The sequence below is a fragment of the Neopelma chrysocephalum genome, unplaced genomic scaffold (genome assembly GCF_003984885.1).
Source record: "Neopelma chrysocephalum unplaced genomic scaffold, ASM398488v2 Primary Assembly neopelma1_42, whole genome shotgun sequence".
Taxonomy (NCBI): Eukaryota; Metazoa; Chordata; class Aves; order Passeriformes; family Pipridae; genus Neopelma; species Neopelma chrysocephalum.
In genome coordinates, this window is record NW_020897700.1 from 13,552,250 (window position 1) to 13,577,283 (window position 25,034).

The following is a 25,034-nucleotide window of genomic DNA, read 5'->3' on the forward strand; positions in this document are numbered from 1 at the left end:
AACTATTCATTAGGATTTCTGAATCACTTACAGTAATCGACATTTTAGGAATAAAAGTATTCACCTATTATGGAGGCATTTATTAGCACCCTATGCAGTAGTAAATTATGAAATTCACCACCATATAACATCATAAAGGATCCAGAACACTCTCTGTAAGTGGTGCTGTCTCAGGGATTTTAAAAAAATGGTTTCTCTGAAACCCACAAAAACACTTCTTCTAATCAGTGGGTCTCGGCTTTGGCTTGAAGTTAAATGCAAATGGAAATACCTTTTAACAAGAAAGAAAAGCACAACAAGAAAGAAAGAAAGGTCTTATAGATAAAGCATAACAAGGAAGAAAAAACAATGATCATCTGATTTCACGAGGTTCTTGTCTGTTCCTGAAACATATATATGTATATAAAGTACACAGATGGGTGAAAAAAATAAGATAAATCAATCCTTCTCTTAAGCAAAGAAACTCAGAGACAACTGTTGTTTCTGTGCTTAGAAACCATTTCTCATTTCTCATCTCTCTTTATACAGACAACTGGCTCCATGTACTTTTTGAAATAGCCTTTACCACCCTCCTGCTCAAACAAGACATCAGAAGTAAGGCCATGACCCTTGGACTCCAATTCATGCCCTGTTTAATGCTTTGATATCTCTTAAAGATCCAGCTTAGAACAGTCAGTGCATACCTGCCACAAACTACTCCATCCTTTTTGTGACTGTTGGGCTGGAGTTAGATCAGTGCTTTGGAAACTGTGTCAAGAAGTCTCTGGAGTGGAAATTTTGACTAATAAAGAACTGTTTTTGTTCTTGAACCACTATTTTCGTCAATGTTCATTTCACCATGACAGCACATACTGACTATTGAGGAGACTTCAGGGTTGAATCATACTCTGGAGTTTGGGATTGCATTGATGAATGCTTTGCACACAGTATTGAAGTGATGAGCATCTTTGGATTGAGGCAAATTACAATAATTTGCTAAAGCAAATCCTGATCTAACAAGAAAGTCTACAGGTACATGCCTTTTGAAAACTTTGAAACATTTCACTGAGCTTACTATATTTTCCCCATTAGCCTGGCAACAAGCCGTCATACTGGATGTGTACTACTTGACACACAACCTTTGGTGTAACTCTACATTTCTTCATTTGAAGTTAGATTTCCCGTAAGTTAAACATCAAAGACCTCCAAGGATGGACACTTAGAACAGAACAGGTGAATATTTGTTATAATAATTTATTGTCCTGATGACATTTGATCATGTAAAAAGCTGAATTCCATTTGATGCAAGAGGCATGAATGCTCCAAAATAACCTGGAAGCATTTCAGTACCAAATCCAGTCTGTTACAGGAGAACTAGCATAGAGCAGAAATATTGCGAGGCCACTGCCATCCAGAAGATGTAGCTTTATATAGCCTTTCTATTTAATAACTGCTGAAGCCCGTGGTACTAAAGTGAATGAAAAGCACATGCAGTTTTCTGTATCTCATGTCCTATCATTTCATGAAATATTTTGTAGGAACTTTTAATGTCCTTTACTACTATTAGCAGGATTTGGTAATTATCAGTAGATCTTAAATCTGTCTCTGGACAGCTTAAACATTCTTTTTTTTCTATGAACAAGTTTACATCTAATTAGTTTATTGCATGTGTTCACTTTATTTTTCTCTATAATTACTCCTCTACCTAATTTTTTTCATATCAGCACACATCAGTGTTAAGCTGCTATCTACCATGATTCTGAATTATGTCTTGATTTGGTTTCTTCCATTTATATGTGCACTTCATATTAAAAAAAATATTATGGTAATTTCAATTTTTGTTCTAATTTCTGGCACAACTCCAAAATAACAGTGTATAAAACACTAAATGAATAACACACTTTGAACTTAGGTAAATGGTACTAAGGAAAAAAACAGCTTTATATGCTGAGTGTCAATTTGCTCACATTAAAAATCCATTACATCTTTCGTCACTACTGGAAATGCCTCTTCCAAAGAAAAATCTGGCCCCTACTTGAAGCCAGTTGGAGATTTCAGTGTATGCAGAACTAGCAATGTCTGAGAGGCAGTTCTTTGCCTCCTGCACGAAAGTGATGCTGAAGATCATGTTTGAATTTTTCTTACACATTTGCATTCAGTAGGTAAATTCCCTACAAAGCTAATAGAACAAGACAGCATTTTGAATTGACAAATTCTGTGTGAGTTTAATATTTTGCAAAATATTTCCACAATGATTCAGAAGTTGTTCTGAGAGTATGTTACCAAAATTTCTGTACATTTTGCTTTCTTCTTCTTTTTTTTTTTTCTTTAGACAGTATGGCAAGCGTGGTATGAACGGGATGAGCAGGAATTCGGGAACAGGATGAGCAGGAATTCTATGGTGTGGTCAGGTAGGAAAGAAAGACAAGAGGTTCAAATATACAGAGTCAGCACTCAGAATGTGTAGTTCCTATGTTTTGAGCTATATTTGCAACAGCATGCAAAACCACTTGCTGGGTGTTTTCCTGGCTCAACTAAAGTCAACGAAAGTTTTACTCTCAAATATACCATAATCAGAATCCTCCTTCTTTGCATTATTCTTCCAGATCTTACACTCAGCACAAAGCAGGAATTTAAAATAACATCAGCAAACTTCATGCCAGCATCTGATGACTTCACGAACTCCAGGCAGTTGTGATCCATGTTTCTGTTCCAGCTTCCGCAGCTTCAGTTTCAACCACAGTGACTTCCAGTGTGTGGAGATCCTTCAAGTTGCCTTTGTTTACTCTGTATGTGAGAAACCCCAAGATTCTTAAAGCTTCAACTAAATTCTGAAATCAGCAGTCTTTACAGTTCCTTAATTTTCTCAGAAGTATAATTACTAATATTAGACATAAATATAATGGGAGCTGCCATCTAAGAACTATCACATTTACTTGAATTTATTTTCTTGCTCACACCAAATACAAGATAACCACCAGTTATTCTTAATGCCACATTTACAAAACCTCTCCTGCACACTTCCAGTGAAGCCTGTGGTTAGGTCAGACTGTTGTACACCAGTGATCATCTCTTTTTGTCAGCAGAAAGAACTATTTCAATGCAGAAAGTAGATAATTTGAATTTATAAAAGGTAAAATCTCTGAGGTCTGAACAGGCTTAGATCTGCTCTTCCCAGATGTCTTTTTTACTGGCTTAGAGAATTTTTATGATTCTGAATTGTAAATCACAGTCTTGTTTAAAGTAGACCTATTATTTTAGAAGAGTACAATAACACTCTGACTGACATGCTAATATATGGTTTTACATGTTGGCTCCATTGTCCACTATTTAAGATAAGACAACTCAGACTGAGGGTTTTTTCTGTTCCTCAGCAGATTGTAAACAAACCCAGAATGAATATGAATACTAAGAGTAAACTGCTTGTACCATTTAGGTTTAAAACGCAGAAGCAAACACATGAAATTTAAATCTTAGCAAACTTCTGCTAGAATCCTTTTTATTAACATTGAAGGTATTCTGAAAAGCAAGAAATCTGACAGTGAATGCCTGACATTAATATAATCAAACCTCATTAAATTAGGTCATTCCATAACACATTAAAAAACTGAAATGCACAAAAAAGTAAAACAAAAATACACACCTTCTCCAAAACTGAATGCTTAATCTTATTGTAATTTAGACCTTGAATTCCTGTCCTTATGTGATGTAAAACTTGGACAGAGAAGTGGATAGATACATTCAAAAGCACAGGTAAAAGGGAATTTCTTTGCCTTGCCTGAGTAATCCATAGTGGCTGATATAATCCAGTGGACAGGCAATTACCAGTTCTTGTCATGAGCAGAGCGGAAGAATTTGGAAGCCTTTTAAGACAGTTCATTCCTCAACATGCTGGTGCACTGAGAAGACAACATGTTAGATGCAGACTTACAATGGAAGATGAAGGCAAGGACGGGAGAAGGCTTCTGGTGCCTGGCATGGAGCATTCCTCCCCTTGTATGGTGTGATTTCAATGCCTCAGCCTTCCTGTTCCTGCCTCCCCTCACGCCCAGTTTTCACCTTTCATACATGGCGCATAACCTTTGACAATTTCTAGTCTACCTTTCCTTGGCCACGATCTTCCCTGCTGCAACAAAGACAAGCAGCATTTTTCTCCACTTAGACCAAATGCTACTTTGATATCCAAAGAAAACAAGGATAGACAGTCTTTAATAAACATGGAAGAAAATGTGCCTTTGTATTTCATGGCTATCAAGCCACTCACACACAACAGGAAAGATATATTGGTCAAAGATACATATGTCTAAGGTTTATCTGAAAATGGTAACTCCTACCAGCTTGCTATCAGGTATTTAAAGGAGATGTCAATACTTTCATAACAGATTAATTATTAAAATTTATTTTAGAATAGATGGGAGATTTAGTCTTACCTGATATGAAGGTCTTCAGGTTTATACATTACAGGGACAAGGAGGGTGAGATGCATATATTATTTCTTTATTAGTTTTTAAATTCCCTGCTAGATTTGCCAAATGGTTTCACTGTCACTTATACTGACACTAATTTCACTAAATATTCTTCCAGTGCAAAGCTACATGATAAGCGACTTATTTGCAATAACTCACTGATCTCTATTACAGCTGTCAGGTGCTGCTGAAATTACAGCAACACCAAAGACATTGCCAGAAGTATCTGAATCTGATATTTTAACTCTTAATAAATAAAATGTATCTCCAGCATTTAGAGCCTACTAGGGCACAAAATTTTGATCACTTAAAAAGAATTTTGACTATTAGTCTCATTACACTAAAAATGATGGAGTGAGCAATACAAATTTTCGGCTGAACTTTTCCAAGTTCCTCGGCCTACAGCCAAAAATAACAACAGTGCTTTGATTTCCTGTCCCTTTACCTGTCTACCATAAAAGACATAGTTTTGGAAGCCTTCCAAGTCTACCTTCTTTTGAACATCCAAGCAGCCATAATAGGACATAGGATAACATCACCACATCAGTGAGCAGCTGACGCTACCACTGGGTTTTGTGTTTGCCTGTTGAAATATAGCATAGTTAATTGACACAATTTTTTGTAATACAGCCAGACTATACATTAGTTGGAGCTTAAACCAGATGAGCAAAGTGGAAAATTGGTACCTCGGGGCTCAGATTTAGGGACAATAACATTTCTGATAGGCATTGTAAAAGAACAAGGTGTTTTAATAAACAAACTAGAAGTTTGGATGGAATATCATACGAGCATCTACTATTCTGATTCCCATTTCCATTCTGCACCTATTATTCCCTCAAAAAGTCCCAACCAACCAACCAACCAACCATCCAAAACAAACCCCAAACAAAACAAAATAAAACAAACCTCCCCATAAAACCCACCCTTACCCTAAAGCTCAGAAACACAAGAAATTAGTAAAGAAGAGACAGGAACTCTTTGGCTGGATAAGATCAAATTTAAGTGTCTCCAAGACTCCCTGTTGCAGGTGCACCTGCCAGACAATACGTTTCCTTAGAAATCATGACAGATGGTAAGGATTAACTGACAAGCCGCAAGCAAGAAAGGAGAAAATATCAAATCCTTACAGAAGTATTATAAGGACTTAAAGACCATAGTTGCCTGCATCAAACACTGTCAAGGCCACAGAAGGAACTTGACATAAGACAAGCAACCACAGCAGGAACTTGAGATAAGCACAGAAGGGAGGAATTTGCAAGAGGAAGGTGCTAATTCTAGGCCTGGCAGAGGTGAGATCTGGTTAGCACATTATAGTTAATGCATCCAGATAAAAATTATCACTATGGCAAACTGCATGAAAGGAAGCAACTGCTCATACACATATCACCAGTCAAAAAAAGATCATTTCAAGTTATGGGAATACACCTATGTAGATACCAGGACCTTGGACTGTATAAAGGTGGTATCCCTCAGAAGAATATCTCTGGGACCCCCACTTCCAAGAAGCCCAGGGTGAAGAAGGACCAACGGGATGCTGCTGGATCCATGGTTGTGGTGATTATCTTCTGCTTGATAGATATCTCTCTCTCCTTCTATTTCTTTCTATCTCTCCACCTCACATTTATTGTTAAATAAAATCCATATTATTGACTTTGGCATATGGTCTTATTCGCACCTTAATTCAGGCAGAGGGATCTCTCTCTGGTTGTATCTTAACTGATGGTCAAGAAATGAATGTTTATATATTGTAATACTTGTCAATCAGCAATCACACTGCATTAAAGTGCAACATGGGTCTAATTTATTCACTGTTTGAGCTCTGACTGCTCTGTGTGTTCCGTAAAATTAATCTTTGTAAAAGACCCAAATGTTGTTACAGTGAGCTATTGCAAGAGTTACTGCAATGCTCCCAAAATAGAATTTTTCTACAACTGAAACATTTACTATAGTTTCTGAGAGTTTGTGTCGTAATTACAAAGGTTGAGACATATTATTCTTGGATTTTTCTCTGTTATGCTGAACTTCAATTTTTGACATTACTAAATGATGTTAATTTTTTTGGATATGAATGAATCATCTGTAACTGAATTATTAGTATTACTCTTAAGTTATATAACAAAAATAGCTGGACTTTTTGTTGACAGACTGTTAAAGAACACGATAACGTAAAAAACCCCCCCTGAATATGGAAAATACTTTCTGTCCTCCATACTGTCCATACCCAGCTACTGTAGTCATAGACTGTTGATAAAAGTGATGAGTTGTTTCTTGGAAACACTGCAGTGACCAAGCATGTCACATACTGTTCTGTAAATATACTACTAAACTATAGACCATATATTAATATGAAAAGATTGCTACACTGAAGATTCTTTTCTGTCTATAACATTGTATTAATGTACTGCTAGAGAATAATAAAAAATTCCCTTCTATGTGTTCCATTCCCATTTAAGTCATGTCTCAAAGGAAAATGCATTTTTAACTTCAAGTCTGGATATTTTATTACATTTGTTAATTCAAATCACACATTTTTATCAGAAATAACTATTTCTAATTAAGCTTTGAAAGTGGTTTCCGCAGAAGCTACATTTATCTGATGTAATGTTATGGATATTTATTATATGGTTCTTGGGTTCCTCTGGGCTATCAATTTATATAAATGAGTTGCATTTTTTTTCCAAGTGATCATTGCTAACTGCTGTTCCTGTATGACATAATGTTTTGCAACAATAGAATTTCAAAATGCGTTTTTAAAGAAATAGTTATAGGAAAATATGCAGCTGAATGTAAAATGAAAAAAAAGCAAAATATAATCTATTTTTTGTCTTAATTTTTAAATTTTTTTTAAAAAATACCCACAAAATAAGATAACCATTAAAAAATCTGGAACAATGTATTTTTCTTTCACATGTAGGGATTCTTACAAAAGCAAAATTGCAAAAAAAATAGTCACTTACTTGACTTGTTACTAGATCCTCAGAAACCTTTCCAACCCCAGCCTAATAAACTTGAAGGTTCTCTTCTCGTAGCCAATAACTGAAAAGAAGCAGAGCTGCTCATCTTTCTTTTTATTGTACTAGCATAATCAAAGTGAGTCATTTGCTATTTAAGGTTTGTCATTTTTAAACTTGCATGATGGCATATGTAGTACAGGAATTTTTCATAGGAAGAAAAATTTGGACAAAATTTTGAAACTTATCCTATGCAAAGAATTCTGACATTTTGGCATGACTTACTGATTTAAAAATTGTTTTTTAGAAGCAGAGCTAAAAATGTTTGAATTACTTCAAATCACTGACGGTGTTTTCATAGCGTCGTCTTTACATGAGGAGGCTTCTGCTTCCAAGAATAAATTCATTCCAAGTGTTTACTAGAACGCCATGGCCAAAATGCTCCATACCCTTTTTTTTCTCTATATCACACTTCAGATGAGCTAATGCTACAATCATCTTTAGAGTTCTTACCCATTTGCTGGTGAGTTTTCTCTCTTAAACAGTCAGAAAGATGGTCATTTCTTTCTGTCACTCCAAGAAAAATCAAGTCGAGATGATGGTTAAGACTTCAAAATAAATATGACAAACATACATATACAGTGATGATTGTCTTCCTGAAATGAGCCTATATTTTTAAGAAATATGACAAACTAAAATTCTATTTGACACATACAATACTAACATAAGATATAAAGATATCTTTCCTGCAGTATACAAGATATATCAAAGTGCAGTGTATTTCAGTAAATTGCAACACATCTGCACACATTCTTCTTTTCCAGCATGTGACGATATGCTGCATTTTTTCAACTTGGTTCAATTTTCTTTAGGTTGCTACCAATAAATATATTAAATAAACATATATGCTATAAATAAAATAGTACTACTGTATTCAGTGTTGGTTTGTGATGGAAAACAATGTGTTTTACTTCCATTTCCCCACCCCCCTGATCAGTATGCAATATACTATTTAGGCTGTCAGTACAAATCATTGAAGTACATTTTAGGCAGTTTTCAGTGTAATCTCAGATCCAAAATATACTTTTTATTAGTCTTTATGCACATTTTAGATTACTTAATTGTATTAGTTAAATATGAACAACATTATTTAAACAGAACCTCTCTTCCTGAAACTGTAAAAAATACTCAGCTTGCTTCAACATTAAACTAAACAGTAACAGCATGTTGTATTTACCATGTAAGGCCATCTTTAATGTTTATATCATCTATTTTAATGAGATTCTAATCCTGACTGGAGCCTCTAAATGCAACTCAAAAGGGAAAAAAACCCCAATAATTAGTATATTAATTTCTTTTCAGTAATCCATGGACCCAGTAACTCAGCCAAAACAGCTGGCATTTTTACTTCACATATCAGCAAAAACTGAATAAGCAGACTGTTAGAATGAGATCTCATGATATTAAAACATCATTTAAGTTATGGCAGTTACTGTTATGGGTATGCTGTAGAATAAAATATTTCAAAAACAAATTATGAACTAAACAATGATCTGTAAGGTTGCAGAGTAAAGAACTTTATGTGATACACTGATCAAGTAATAGTTATTTTACTCTGAGGCTAGGAATCATTCTGCCATAAAGGGCACCTTAGGCAACTTTCAAGATTCTGCACCTTTTGTAATCCCTTTTTCCTTTTTTACACACTAAAGTTATAGACAACTTGCCTCCAGAAGACCAGGGCAAGTTTTCCTTACTTTTACTTCTGGGATATGAATAACCAGTATGATTTTACTGCACTGGCTGCAGTAACTAGGGAACATTTTGGCCTTGGTATATCATCATACAGTCTTTAACATAATTAAAAGAGTTTTCCGGTAGTTTTCTATTTCATCCTAGAATACAAACATTACTTTGTGCACTACAATAAAAGATCTTTTTTTTTTCCCCAGTAATTTCTGTATTTTATACTCCTGTTGCTCCTTCTCTTACATAATAAAGAAAATATAAGTGCTACTTTTCCTGAGTTGCTGAACATGCTGATCAAATCATGGGGAGTTTTAATATCAAACATAATTCTCTCTATATTTTTATCTGACTTCTGATTGGGCTTTTTTCCAAAACACCTTTGTAAGGCTGAATTTTTGTATCCAGAATTTTTTTTCTCTGTGATTAAAGGCCTGAGAGGTAACTGCCTTCAGACAGCAACAGATGGCTTCATGTCAGCCTGCTTTTTTTTTTCTCCTCTTCTCAACTGAAAGTTGAGAAGGCAAAGTAGTGCCCAAATGGAGCATTACTGTTAATGTAAATTAAATATTTCAAGTGGAGTAAACAAGATAGAGTTGGATACTACATCCATACTATTTTGCCCATAGTCAATCTTCTCCACTCTTCCCCAAAGAAACAATATGACTCATATGACTGTCGCTTCAGTTTTGGCTGCAAATACTTGTAAGCTGCAGAATTTCACCATTTACATATAAAAATAGACAAACATAAAATTAAAAGAGCTATAAGGGGAAAAAGAAGTATTTTGATGAGCAATATTTTCTCCCAGTGACCCCAGCAACATTTAATGGTATAGTGCCCTCAGCAGCTACATTAAAACATCCTCACTCTTCATCTAATCACAAATTACACTAAAGGTCATGAGTTAACCATATGTCAGGGTAACTGGGAGGCAGCTTGGTTGAGGGGCAGGGAAGAACAAATAGGCAGGCTGCTATTTTCTGGAGTTGTCACAGTACAATTTACAGAAATCTCTTCTCAAGCACAGAGAAAGAGAATGCATTTGTGACTAAGTTTAGGACTTCAGTGACATGGCAAAAGGGCTTTAAAACTGTAACGAATCTTAAAGTACTTTTCCCTTTGGGTTAATCCTGCATTTCAATAGGTTTCTGGATATACCAACTGCTTCCTAATAATAGATGAATGATGATTTGGTACATAAAAAGAATAAAGACTAAATAGATAAGATTAAAGATCCAACTATGGGGTAAGAAAATTAGTATCTTACTAGATCTTATACAGCATAAAATATGAACATTATTTTTTCTCTCTTAGGAACTCCGAGTCCTCTTTCCTATTAAATTTTCCCCCTATAAAATATTTCTGAGCCTAGGTCTATCACATAATTCTTCCTGAACCATGATTATAAGAAACGAAATAGGAGTTTTCTTTACCTTAAATCATAAAATCTCTGTAGTAACAGTTAAGCACCAACTTTCTCAAAAAAACCTTGGATCTACAGAAACCATGAAAGCTCCAGATCACTAGATGTCTCTTTTTAAGCATAATCTGTACTTCTGAATATAATCCTGCATTTTATCTCTTGTTCCCACCCAACAGCAGAGGTGGATGTCAGGTTTAGGTAGAAGTGCTGCAACGTATATCCTGGGACATAGCATTACACCAAAGAAAATACAGAACAGTATTTTTGTCACTAAACACAAATAATCATTCATTGACTAGAAAGGATTCGGGGGTTCTGACTGCCCCCACTTTCCAGGTAGGAAAGAATGCTGGCAAATACAACAATTCTGCAATTTGGGTTGATTAAGTAAGAGTATGTAAATAGATTTACAATCCAGAGCTGGTCAAGGTGTTAGAGTCTTAATTTATTATTTTGTCAAAAAATGAATATGGTACGATTTCCTCTTGGAAACACTGGGAGAAACAGAGCTGTAAGAAAAAGACTCTTTTCTCCTTTCACCTTGACTAGAAGCTCTGACTGTATAGAAAGAGAGAACTCTCCCTCTCTTCCATTAATATTTTAAATATGTGCCAAAATATCTTTCTGTTCTTTAGTACCACACTTCCTATAAAACTTCAGAAGATTTAGAGCATACACACAAACCCCACCAGCCTTACGCTTTCCCTGTGCATGTGCCTCTGTCTTGTCTGTCCTATGGAGAGTGTTTCTGGTCTTTGTTTAAAGACAAGCATTCCCAACCCAGCCTGCCCCAATGTCCTATTCCAGAACAAATAAACAGCAACATGGAAACTCTGATGGGGCCCACGACTTTATCACAAGAGCTGGGAATTACAACCTGGATGAGCTGGTATTATTAAAGCATGTATCACTTGTTGATAGCAGAATAGAACCAAACTACTTTGTTATTTCAACACCAGAGGATGGATAAAAAGCAGACAAAATACATCTAAAAAACAATCTGAAGAAATACCAGTAAAAGTATCGTTATGAACTGGAAATATTCATACAGAAATGCTTTCTATTTTGGGAAATTTAACTCATACCCATAAACCTAAATTCTGCTAAATTCTCCATATTTATGCATCTACCCTCACCTTAAAAAGCCTCAGACTATATAAAAAAAATGAAATATAATACATATAAGCAAAGTTTTTCAGAATTGGATAGCCCTTCTAATCTGCAGCAGAAACAGCTTAATAATGATTCTTTTTATTTGGCTTCTCTGGCCCTTATCTGAAATCCAATATGTGTTTTCCATGGCCAGAATAGAATCATCCAATGGAGAAGTCCCAGATAAATCCCGTAAGGTTCTCCTGGTTTTTGAGGACAGATTTTAGCATAGAAATTCTGTTCAGATAACTGAATGGCATCTATTCCCTGGTCTCACCCAAGGCAAAAGCTGACTACTAATGCCCTGTGAGCCTTGCTTCATGATCATTAATTTGACACAGCACTCCTCTGAGTTCTATTTCAATTCAAAACTTTTACTAGGGAAGTTTGTGCTCAGTGAAGTGAGGATCATAGTTAATTTAAGATTATTTATATCATACCCAGTGAGAAACATTAATAGCATTAGTTTGGTTCAGTCATGATTTTTCTTTTTTCAGAAGAGGATGCTGTTTCATTTTAAAAAAATTAGGCTGACACATTTATACAAGCAGCATTGAATGTCACAGCATCCCTGATTAAACATTTAGGGTGGCATGTCAAATTCTTGGCAAAGTCTAGAATCACTCCAATTTTCCAGAAGGGGTTGGCATGTGTAATATATATATATAACATCACCATTTATCACAAATCTGCTGTACTGCATTTTTAATGAAAAAGAAGCTTCTACCCTGGTTATTCTATGCTGTTTATATTTACACAGTATTTAAATAAAGACTAAATTTGAAGGTGAACCATAAATTAACAAAGGTGTAAGTCTTAGAGTCCTACTTAGCATTAAATTCAATGTACTAATCCTATAAAATCAAGAACTCAAAAACATAAAGACAGCTTACCATTTATAGATTCAAGAACTAAGGATTCAAAAATTTTTTATACATTTTTCTTTACACTATATCAGGCAAAGTAGTGACAATCAGAGTAGAGGTAGTATAATTTCTTCCATTCAACCCTTGACATCACCAATAACCTTCCAAACTCTTTCTCACACAGATTCATGTTTTTATATGAAAAAGAAAAATCAGAAATTGCCTTCAAAGAAATAGACAAACAAAGTTAAAAACATTCATGATATTTTAAAGGAATATTGTAATAATTTTCAATCATACTGTGAATGAACTTAATTGACTATACAAATAAGAAGTTTGCAGAGAAATATTCATCACTGAATCAAATTCTTCAGTTGTTGGACAGTATTTCTGGTTCAAACAAATATTTAGGCAATTCAGGGAGGTAAGTGTAACTTTTTAACTCTTGCCATCATTTATTGTCTTTAGCAAGAGAAGTAAGTCTTTAATATAGGCCAAAGATTTGGTAAAGTTTTTCCTCTTACCCGTTTAGATACCTGGCCAAAAAAAAATGATCAATCTCCCTTTAAGGCAGAAGAATAAGAATATCCACAGACACTGAGGGCTGCAAAAAAAAGTGTGCTTTAAGAGACGCTGGAGAGTGAAACAATCTATACTAGCAACTTTCAATAACATATGGCCAGTCTTTCTCATCATTGGCATGAATCCCTAATTACCCCTTCTCTGAATAATGTTTAAATGTCGCTACCGTAAATGAAAAATAGTATGCATCATAATCTTTCAAGAGCATTAAAATGCTTGGGTTTCTTACTTGGACCTGCAGGTAGTATTTCATACTGGTCATATGTTGGCTTCAAAACACAATGACTGCTTTACTCAAGGTTACACCATCAATTATTAAAATGTCTTAGTTTATGGAGTTTATAAAAACAGTGTTTTGGAAGGCATTAGTAGAGTATATAGGCATATCCTCTTGAATGCATCTCAGAGTTTCTGGTGCACTCTTGTCTTCAAACTTGTGAATCTTCCACCTATTTGTTCACCATTCAACTGCACATAAATATAAAAGGCGGATAAAAGGAACAACAAAATGCATCTATTATTTTTACACTGAATGAAGCATTAGAAATCCACTTCCGGTTATCACAATTTCAGTGGAAGGTATTTAGGTGGCAGAGTGCATCCATTGCACAGACTAGCTGATCTGTAAGAGGAAAGGTTGGTTTTGGACTCAAGGATCTAAGTTTCCAGCTTATTCCTGGAAATTCCCAGAGAAGATATCATCTTCTTTCTATCCATCACCCTTGCTCATTTCCTCCAATAGCATCCATGGTTTGTATCACCTTTAAATGCATGCTGCCAAGCCAAGGCTCCAGTAAGATGCATTGTTCCTCTGCTAACTATCTCAAACAAAGGACTTTTGGTTATCATGGATGATTGAAAATAAAAAAATAAAATAATAAAAATATCACAGTTATTTCAAATGCCCTGTTCTGCTTTAAATACTTTGGAGGCTGTGGGAATGTCTGTAGACACATTGGACACACAGCTTACAAGTAGAGTCCTAATGGACAGAAAAATTTTTATTCTAAAGGAGTGTCTAGTGTTTGCTGAAGCAAGTTTTTAATGGAGATTGAAATCTGACTGTTTTTTGGAATACCGACAAGGCTGTGGCAAGCAGAATTTGTCCTATACAAAATAGAAAAAGTCAAATTTTCTTCCACCTAGAGTCACATTGATGTTGGTTTTCAGAGGATTCACTTTTAGTTGTGGTTGATATTTCTGTACCTGGGAAGCTGTAGCTAATGAGTTCCAGGACAGGACTCAGACAGAGCCTGTTCAGAGTTTAGACTTGGCCATTAAGTAGGAGAAGGGAAATAAAAGTGAAAAAGAACACACGAGAGTTTTGCTAGATTAGATGGTCAAACAGTTGCAGTGGTAATACTGATCATACAGCTGTAAGTTCAATATTCTCTCCACTCAGGTACCATAAGCTGTTGCAAATGTAGTTCAGACCACCTCTTTTCAAGATACTGTCACTGCAGTTTAATTTCCTTTTCACAGCAAATGCTAAACCCCTAACCGATGCATTCTATGTTGTGCATTGCCACAGGGTTGTCTGTATTTTTATTGTCTCCAGGTTTGATCTGCAGCAAACTGAAGCAGTTATAATTACCACGTACTGTAGTATGGAAGGAGGAGTTACCCTGCATGCTGTGCACCATGCAACCTGCAGCAATACCCGATAACTCTGCCTCTGCAGAGCTAAAAGTGCATCCATCTTCTTATTCATTCTACCAGTCTTCCAGAGGTATTCCTAATAGACAGTGAGCAGGATAGCCCTACTTGCTTCGTTTCTCTCATAAGAACAATTTCCAAGGGGGAAAAAGGCTGTAAATAAGAAAATAAAGAAACACTCCAGCGTAAATCCACCACAGTCATAGGTTAGAGATCTGCACTGCATACACCAACCACAGGATTTTAATCTATGCATTCCTTTGAGCTGTTAGTGTCTCTTAGGCAATGCATCCCAGGTGTTTCATGTTCCCTGTTCATCTCTAAGGTTTAGGTTGATAAGATGTTCAAACATGTTGCAGCTTCTAAAAGTCAGATCTCTGTGGAGCACAAAAGAAAATACTAATTTGCTGGGAATGAGTGATACAATTGAAGGCAGTGGAATAAAGCGTATAAAAAATACAGGTTACATATGAAGCAAACCCGCACAAATGTTTCCACTGGAAGTTTTGGTGTTTGTTCAACAATTGACTTGTGTAACTGAATTTCCAAGGTTAAAACTAACCACAATATTTAGAATTCCCCAACAAAGACGTATCTCAGAATTTGACACTCTCTAAAATCACCATTGCAATTTGATGTTTAATAGATTAGCTTCTTTTCAAGCAGAATGAAAACAGAATTTTACTTCCTAAACAGTGTTTTACCACAACCCCCCAAGAAGCCTTCATTGTCAAAACTAAAAGACTCCTATCAGTTATTTCCCTGATTGCAATTTCCCTCCCCACAATTTTATGTTAAAGTATGTACAGATGAATGAGGCTCTCTAGTGCAATATAACAGAAAGGGAAATGATGGGTAATGCAGTTTTTCCACTATATAAATGTTTCCAGTAATTTATCCATCAAAAGTAGGAAAAGTTTAATTATAATGTTGTACAGCTGCTGCAGGAATATTTTATCCATTAGAAATGACATGCACAGTGATGGCCTAGTGAAGTTAAATACTATAAAAAAGAAAATAATTCATAGCAGAAAGTTCACACATTTTCATTTTCCCTTTTAAAAAGACTGCAGTAGAAAAAACCCAAAATATACGCTATGAAATAATTCACTTTTCAGCGCTCTTAATTCAGTCTACTCAGGCATGAATACTGATGCTTTGCAGAGCACACCATATCTAAGACCAGCCATTTCAAGGGTGAATATGGGAGGGATTTCATTTATTAGATTTCTCCTGTTTCCTTTAGTATCTCTTTTAGTAGGAAGGATCATTTAGGCTTTGTTTCAGATCAGGGCTTTTACTCTTAGTCTTCATTAGCGATGAAAATCTGGAGACCTATAACGTATTCATTTAATATAGAATAGAATGATTCATGCCTGAAAGAGGAAAGTGGAAGGAAAAAAAAGAAAAGGAAAATCTCCCTATTATAAAGTGACATTAGTAATTTCTCTCTGTCATTTTTTTGGCAGCTGATGTTCTATGTTTTGTAAACCATTACATCTAAAACAACTGAAGCTGTAAAACTAATGCAGCAGGTCAGGGAAAACAACCAAAGCCAGGTCAGTTGTTACCAGTTCAGTCAGTTTAGTGTCACATCACTTACTCTTCATTTTAGCATGCTACCTTATCAATATCATTGTTTATAAGGAAAACTATCCTGTACTCACTTTCAGAGGCCTTTGCTGCAGATATATAAGAACTGGAAGTTTTGGATACAAAAGGAGTGAGGCATTTTCTCTAAGGAAGTATTTTTAGAAATACTTTGTAATAAGAGGGTATAATAGAATTACTATTCACGTCACAGGAAGCAAGAAGAATAGGAATGAAAAACAAGACAGTAATGTAAAGCAAGGGAAGTAAAGGACATGAGGCAGTTATCAATTTAAACATGTGAGGTGAGCCCCATTATTAAAAACATGGCAAAGGACTCAAATTTGATTGCAAGAGATGAAGGCAAAAACCCCAGAGTTGAGCAGAAAGAGATAAGTGTGAGAGAAGACGATGTATCAAGTATTCAAATTTTAGATACAAAGGAAGAAGAGAAAATTGCCCACAAGGCTATGAACAGAAAGGAGGCAAGGGTGGATTTAATGATAAAGGATGGATTTGATTTAGTAAGAAGGCTTACTGATCTGCAAAAAATTAGTGAGGAACCAAGAATTGGTGAGTGGATTAGCCAGAGCAAAGAAAATAATGAAGTTCATGAATAAAAAATACTAGTCATTGATCTATTCCTACTGTACACCTTTTGTCATCTTTCAACCACAACACCAGAACTGCAACTGTGCTACTTTCAAATGCAAAAATGTTACCATTGATTTCTTGAATTTGCACTAGCATGTATTGAAAAAGGTGCTGTTCACACTGTCTTTAAAGAACTTTGGAGAATAGAAACTAAACGTTTTCTATAATAGCAACTAAGGACTGATGTATGCAATAAGGAATTTTTACGGAAAGATCTCCATCTCACTGGCACAAAAATAGCTGTTAATAAAGACCTATTCATTTTTCCAAACTTACAGAATATTTATCTACAAACCTCAGAACCAAATACAAATATTTCTTGAGCAGTCTTATCACGTAACTCTTTCTGTGATTCATTGATTTTGTTTGGAATGCATTCCCTGGTCTTAAATTTAATACAGAATGAAAGGAAAATGCCATCCTAAAGGTCAAATATCCAAACTAAAAAGAAGATTTTTCAAAATAGGAATTAAAACCAGACATATTAAAAACCCCTCCAATATTAGTTGTATTTACCTGACAACTACGTACAGCAAAGAAAACTTGGTCAAATTTAGAGTGAGCTTCAGCAGATATTAAAGAAAAGTTGATTAAAATTACTGGGAAAAAAATAATCTTTTTTACATGAAACTATAAACCCATTTACTTGTAAAGCCATTAGCATATTTAGGAGTGTTTCTGACCAAATGACTAGTTTTTCTGAGTATTTTACATTGTATGATTTTCCAATTTTTTTTCACATATAAAATTCATGTACTCCTTTTTGTTGCTAACCACTAAGATATTAAAATAGAGAACTCCTAATGTCCAATTAATGGCATTCAGCTGGATCAATACGTCCGAAAAATGCTTTTCCTTTAAACAAGTTTAAACTGCATTTTCCAAACAGCTTCTATTTATATTTCCATTGAAGCGTCCAACTATCTCATGAGATGCAGAACTACTCACGGTGTCATTAAGTTCAGTACTATTTTCAGCAGAACGCTGTTCCTGAACCTGAACATTCAAATAAGACTGAAGTGGTGTGCATACAGCTACACAGTAGCAGTGTAATTTACACAGTAATCTATCTCAACACAAGTTTCCCCTTTTGAAGTAAAATGTTAAGACCAATTCTTCATGAGGTTTCTGAAATATGATACTCTTTTTCACAGATGTAGAAACTGAACTTGAACCCCTGGAAAATGCAGTCTATATACAGCAAGGAGTGGGAAATGACTGAAGTCCAGCTGGACCGATTTACTTTCTCTACCATTTATTCACATTCTGTCAGATGTTCAAACTTGTAAACTAAAAACGGGAATGACTATTCTTCCTCAGTAGTCCAGAATCTTCTGTGCATCAGTGTAATATAGACTATTTATGATTTCATCAGTTTTAAAAGATAAAGATATTATTCTTTCTCATTTTAATGAACATAAAGTTGTAAAAGTGAAGCCCTACAGATATTAATTTTATTTCTGTATCCATATCTCAGCTCTCTGAAGTTCAAAATAATTTCATATTTTCTAGGTTTTGGTTGTCCAGGGAAAGTCCTGAGGACCCTTAATTGTGCTTTATGGCTTATATGCTTTACTTTATATACTTTACTTTAAATAAACGTAGCAAGGCACTTCTAGAAAGTCCAGTTTTCTGAGTTTTCCAAAAGTCTGTTCTCCTACACAGAATAGGAGATATCTTGTAAATTCCTACCATTAAATTAGCAAGTAAGAAGGGATGCCTTTGGGTGTGAGGAAACACCTTGTCATTTTCCTACACTTATTAAAAGAAGACAGCGTTGAGTGCAATGCAGAGACTTAAAGCTTCAGGAGTTTTACTAGTCTCTATGGACATCTACTGTGCAAAAGAAAAACACTATTAGGTAGATAATGATATATGATAGAATTTAGTAATGAATAATATACTTGGAATTTTTTTACCATTTAATAAAAGATACAAATCCTTATGAAATTTTACAGCATGATTAAAAAGAAAAAAATAAGGAAGATTTGCACTTCTCTGGAAAGTTTTAAGGGATTTAGTTATCAAGATATGAAAATATGATATTAAATTAGCAAAGAGTCTTCCAAAAGCATAACAGCATCAGAATATGATTTCTTAAAAGCTAGGCTAATATAATAATCAAAGTACTGCACTTGTAGCTGCATCTTCTCCCTGTAAGCTAAATGTATAAACGTACCTGACAGACATTTCCTTAATGTGTCCTATCACTCTGTCATATAACTGACATGCTGCTTTCCCTTTAAATTAAATCAGATTTATTCAGTGATGTAAAAGCCTCCCACCTTTCTGTCAATATATCTCTGCACACAAAAATAGTGCAGTTAAGATTTTCCAATCTGGTTAGCTATGAACAGATACTACATGGTGACAGCTCTTCTCTTGAACACAAAAATCAAACCTAAAACTATTTGGGTTCTTTTTGGTGTATATCTATATATGTGTGTGTGTCTTGTACATATATAGGGCATGTGTGTATATACACCAAAACGTATATATGCATGTATCATCAATGTTTTCACTCAAAGGAACAGTGGAGAACTTAATTGAATAATCAAAGTTTCAGATAAATAGATATAAGAGATTAGCATTTGTGAGATGGGCCTCCAGCAAGCCACCTGCTGAGACAGGTGTAAAGAAACTTGACTGGCCAATTGCCTTAATAATATTATAAAAACTACATCAAAAATGTGAACTGATGGACAGAGTGCTTTGGAATAAAGAGAAACAATTATTAGTGTAATTTCAGCCAAGATCTTTCTAACTGTATTATATAGAGATTGAAAAATGCTTGTTCTGATGAGAAATTTTGTTACTTTGTGCCTTCAATACGAGCTTAGTTTAAAGTCCATTTACAACCAGCTCTCTTTCGGGTTTCAGAAAATGGTGTAATTTTCTTAAAGAGGAGAGACACAAAAAACCTCCTCTTTTAGTTTCTGTCATTAAATATTAGAACTGTGGAACTGTAGCACGTTTCGTGTTTCCTAATCAATTTTTTTAAGGTAATGGTTTTAATTATCTATAATTTTGACAAAACAGGATGAAATTTTTCATGTAAGGTTACTTTAATTTGTTTTGTCTTGATTTTAGCAGAACGATTTAGAGAAAATTTGTTGTTCACTAATAAGAAAAGAAATTCTTATTGATGATAGAATCTCATAAAATCTTAAACAGAAAGCTATAGAATTTCTGTGCTTTCAAAGTATGCAGCTAAAATATAGCAGGGAATATTCTTATAGAAAGCACGAACTAGCCATGCTTGTGGAAGCTTGCCCCAATTATCTCCTTCTAAAAGTGCAATCTTCATGTGTTTAGAAAAGACAGCTTTACTGCAAATAAGAAATTGCATTTGTACTAAGGATGCTTCAGACTGAGGTCACCAGGTGTTTTCTTAGCAGCATCTGAGGACCCTGTATGATTCTCATGTATGTTAAGTCTGCTTATTAACATTGATAATAGGAGCCCATCTCAGTCTCAGTTCTTCTTTCTTCCTTCCTCTCTTTCCCAACCTCAACTTCCCTAGAATAAACCTGGGGTTATAGCAACACAAAAACACGCTCACAATTAAAGCAGCTGAATGAAAAACTGTACAGCAAAATAATATTCTTTCCTTAGCTACTGAATTTCTATGTGCTAATGAGCGAGCCATTTAAAATAGACTTTTCATGGATGGCCATTAATAGGGTCTCATAATTAGTGATCACCTGATTTCTGACCTGTCGTCCTGATATGCAGACATACTGAATAGTAAAACCTGCAACAGAAAGTCAGCAGCAGCTTTGCTTTAAGCTACTGTACCATTGAGCTATTTGTAATGCTAAGTAGTCTGGAAAGCGGGTCATGGGTAGCTCAGTTTGTCAACCAAACTGAGTGGCATTTTGACCTTAATCTCCATGTATGACAGTATATGACAGTATGTCATCTTCTCATCTTGCAAGGTGATCTAAAAATAAATATTTTTAAAATAAATAAAGTATGGATGGGTTGTTTGCTATAGAAAAGCAACAAGACACATTGTTGGAAATCTGAAATTGAAATATATTGATATAATGCAAATGGAAGTACAGAAAGGCAAAAATGAAATTCATAACTTCCTCTGTTGAATCCAATCCCATTTTAATTCTTTGAATCTCTTCAGGTAAAGCAAACAAAAGATATCCTGAGTATTTGGATTTAATGATTAACAATCTACATGTTATTTCTTTCTTGAAGTTCACAACTAATGTATGACACCTCAGAGAACAAATAAGAAGACAGAAATAAAAATCCCAATCCAAATCTCTCTCTTCTAAGATGTGATTTTCTATTGTATAGAAAGAGAAGTGACTTTTCTAGTTCTACCTGTTCTCCAGAACATAATAGCTGGAAGATATTTGATCTTTATTCAACTGCTGCTTGCTCACTCGTATTTTGACATAGTATAAATGACTGAAGCAAATATGGAATTCTTGTCAACTTTGTTACTTTGTTAACTAATAGTGCTTATAGTTGTGGTAGTAAAAATTAGAAATACATCAGATTCATTATGTTACTTAAAATGACATTTTCATTCCTGCAGTAATGGAAGTGAATTAAATATATTTTATATTTTCTCTTCTGCAATAATTATGCTCATCTTTTAAATCTAGACTCAGAGCAAATTTTGTACATATCCATCACTATAAACAGCTTTCCTTCTCTTCAAAAGAAAGACTAAATTTTCTTTCTTCTGCTGCTTTTACCTTCTTTCTATACTCAAAATTACCATCACGATACCCAAGATTCTTTTTTGTACGAAGCTAAGAAACAAGACTGCCATTAAATGTTATTTCATAACTCAGTTTGCTGAGTTAACTGTAAAGTTACCTGCTAGTCTTCATCTGGCAGCTTTTGAAACTGCAAGAATCTAAACAGGAGCATTTTTCTCAGTGCTTTGAGCTTGAAAATCTTCCAAAACCTATAGACTCTACATGAAGTTTGGTTAAAATCAACAGCTGTTGCCAATTCTTGTCAACAAATCTCAGTTATTAATTATTTTCAAGGGCTTTTGACAAAGCAGATTTATCTAAACTTAAATCTGCAAGGAAATCTCAGATTACTGGAAGTAGATACAGTATTACATTTCACAAGAATGATTATGAAGCACTCCAGTTGAGGCAGATGACCGCATTTCTGTGATATGTGCAAACTGCCACTCTGTGCTCATACTGTGAATTTGCTTCAAAAAGGAATGTATAAAGAGAAAATATGTAATTGGCAAAGCTGCAAGTCAAATTTAATCAGGTCATTAGTTCAGAAACCCAATGGAGATCTTAATTAGATGTGAATTATCTAATAATTGTGAGCATCTCTGATGTGCATTTGTTTGGACATCTATTACTAAGGGTCCCTAACACTGTTCTAACCTTACAGCTAAAGTCAGGAACAACCCCTTTGAGTCCTATGTTGGCTTCCAGTGATCTACATATCATATCAAGTTGTTAATGTGAATGTCAACAGATATGAGTTCCTTGTAAAAAAATTCTAGCAAATTTTTAGTGATTGTATTTTTTGTTTTCAAGTAAGCTTGGTTTGAATAAGTTTGATCCTACATCTTTGGATGTCTTGCAGTCTCAGGTAGTCACTTGTGTCCCTGATTATTTTCGCTAATTTAGCTTTTCATTTTGACTCCAGACAAAAAGCTTGACTTTATGTGTATGCTAAATATTCCTAGGCATAGCAAAGTCTCACCTTCCTTTCAGCTTTTCACCAACACTTCTCTGTCTGACATATAACTTCAAACCTAAAATATTCTCAAATTTTGACAGAGCAGATATGAATATAAAATTATAAAATATGCACTATAGATTTTGTATAGTCGGCTAATACATTTCTACCTCTTAGGCTCTCAATTTACCTTATGCAGTATCCAAATCCATCAGAAGAAGGAAGAACGTGCAGTTATCCTCTTAGGAGGAGTAAACAATACAGGCACTCTATGCATTAAATCAAAAAATTACTTGTAGAAGTAAAGGTAGAAATCTATCCAATATTTATGGTACATATATAAATAAATGCCTGATATTCAGTACTCAAAATTGCTGTCAGGAAAATATGCTTGTGCTTCTTACTGTCAAATACAGACTTGTGAACTACAGTGAATGTTTGTAAACATTAAATGCAGTATCTTTTTCCCTACAGGTACCAAGATATATGATTCAAGTTTTCTCAAAAGACATATTTATGAGTAGATTAGGCAAGCACTTGTCACTATAGCAAGTAGACGTGAAAGACCTTTCAGGGTCTTAAACAACAATCAGTTACTCTGTTTCTGATTTTATGTATATCTTATTTGGAAATGTTAACTTCTTTTTCATCTTCAAGACATTTGCTATATTGTAATGAAGTAATCACCTCAAAGAAGGTGCTTGAACAGAAAGCTTCTCATGGTGACAGGCATAACAAAGGCCTTTGTTAGACCTTCGACTTACCTTCTACTGCACTGAAAATTAGAAGAGAAAATGAGGCTGAAAAGAAAAAAACAGTATAGTATAGTTTCCCTTAAACTCAGATGAGATATTATGAAGAAATAATCAAACTGAAACTTATTTTAACTTCTCTGTCTAAATCAATACAGGAGTAGTCTGTCTTTGCAGTGATAAGATAGGCAGATTCAGCCATTCTATTGGGCTCAAGGCAAAAGTCACAGGTTGAAGTATAGTCAAAAATTATCTCCTTGCTCTTTCTAGCCTTTTTTTTTTCTTATTCCACTCACTTCAAGAGATGAAGCTTCAATCAATGATCTCAGAGCTTCAGATTATCTGTCAGACAGAGAAAGGCTGTCTCAAGCTGCCAGGACCTCTAATCAGATATTGACAGATAAGATGTTCTGGGTGATAAAAATAGATTTAAAATCCAAAGTGACAGTTTTTACTTAGAATCATAGCCTACCTATTCAAGTCATGATATAAGATAAATTATACAATCTAAGTCTTCCAATTAATTTGTTAGCTTTCCTACATATAATGAATATGATTTTCCTACTTAAGGCAAGGTCCAACTCCCACAAATCAACATAAATAATTTCATATTTTTCTCTAGTTTAATAAAAAGACATCTCTTCATAATATAAACAACTTCTACCTGATTTGAAAAACTTAAGCATTTCAAGGGTGTATAGAAAAATAGGAAATACTGACAGAAATTGTCATACTCTACTTTAAACTAGTATATCATTCTAACTGAGCCCATGGTAACAGTGTAGTATTTAACAGCACTTAAAGAGATTCCTATAACTAGAGAACATCAATCAGCTTCAAAACTCAGTTCAGGCTTACCTTAAATTAATGCAATGGGTTGCACATTCCATAGGAGTTACTAACAGAGAAGAAACCACAACTAAACCGGAAAAAACTGCCACGAACTAGCCATCAAAAATTAAATATAATGGAAAATAATTCCATCCGCCAAGAATTAGATAGTTTTAATATAAATTCAGCTTGAACTGATGGGCAAAAAATTCATGAGTCATTGTACAAGCCTAATAGCAGATGCTATTGGTCAAGGAAACAAGGGAGAAAGAAGTATATCTTCAAACAGACCCCGCATATATCTGTAATATTGAATCAAAGTAGCTTAAATTTATATAAAAATATTACTCTTATGCTGATGATGACCTTGATGCTGCTTTATTAGAGCATTTAAGCCTGTGCATTAATTATTTTCCTAAAAGCGCAGGACCCAGAAGAAGGAAAGAAAACCCAAACCAAATAACCAAAAAAATAGTATGTATAATTTTTCCCATATTTGGCTTTGGGTCCCAGAGGACAACAGCCACTATTGAAAGGGAGTTCATAAAATCTTCTGCAATGTAGAAACCAGGGCGAGATAGAAAAGAAAGGCTACAGTTTTTGTACAGATACATCACATATCTGCACATAGGGTTTCAGCCCAGGAAACACCCTTCTGAGCAGGATGACCAACAATCATCATCTGAATTATGCTCCAT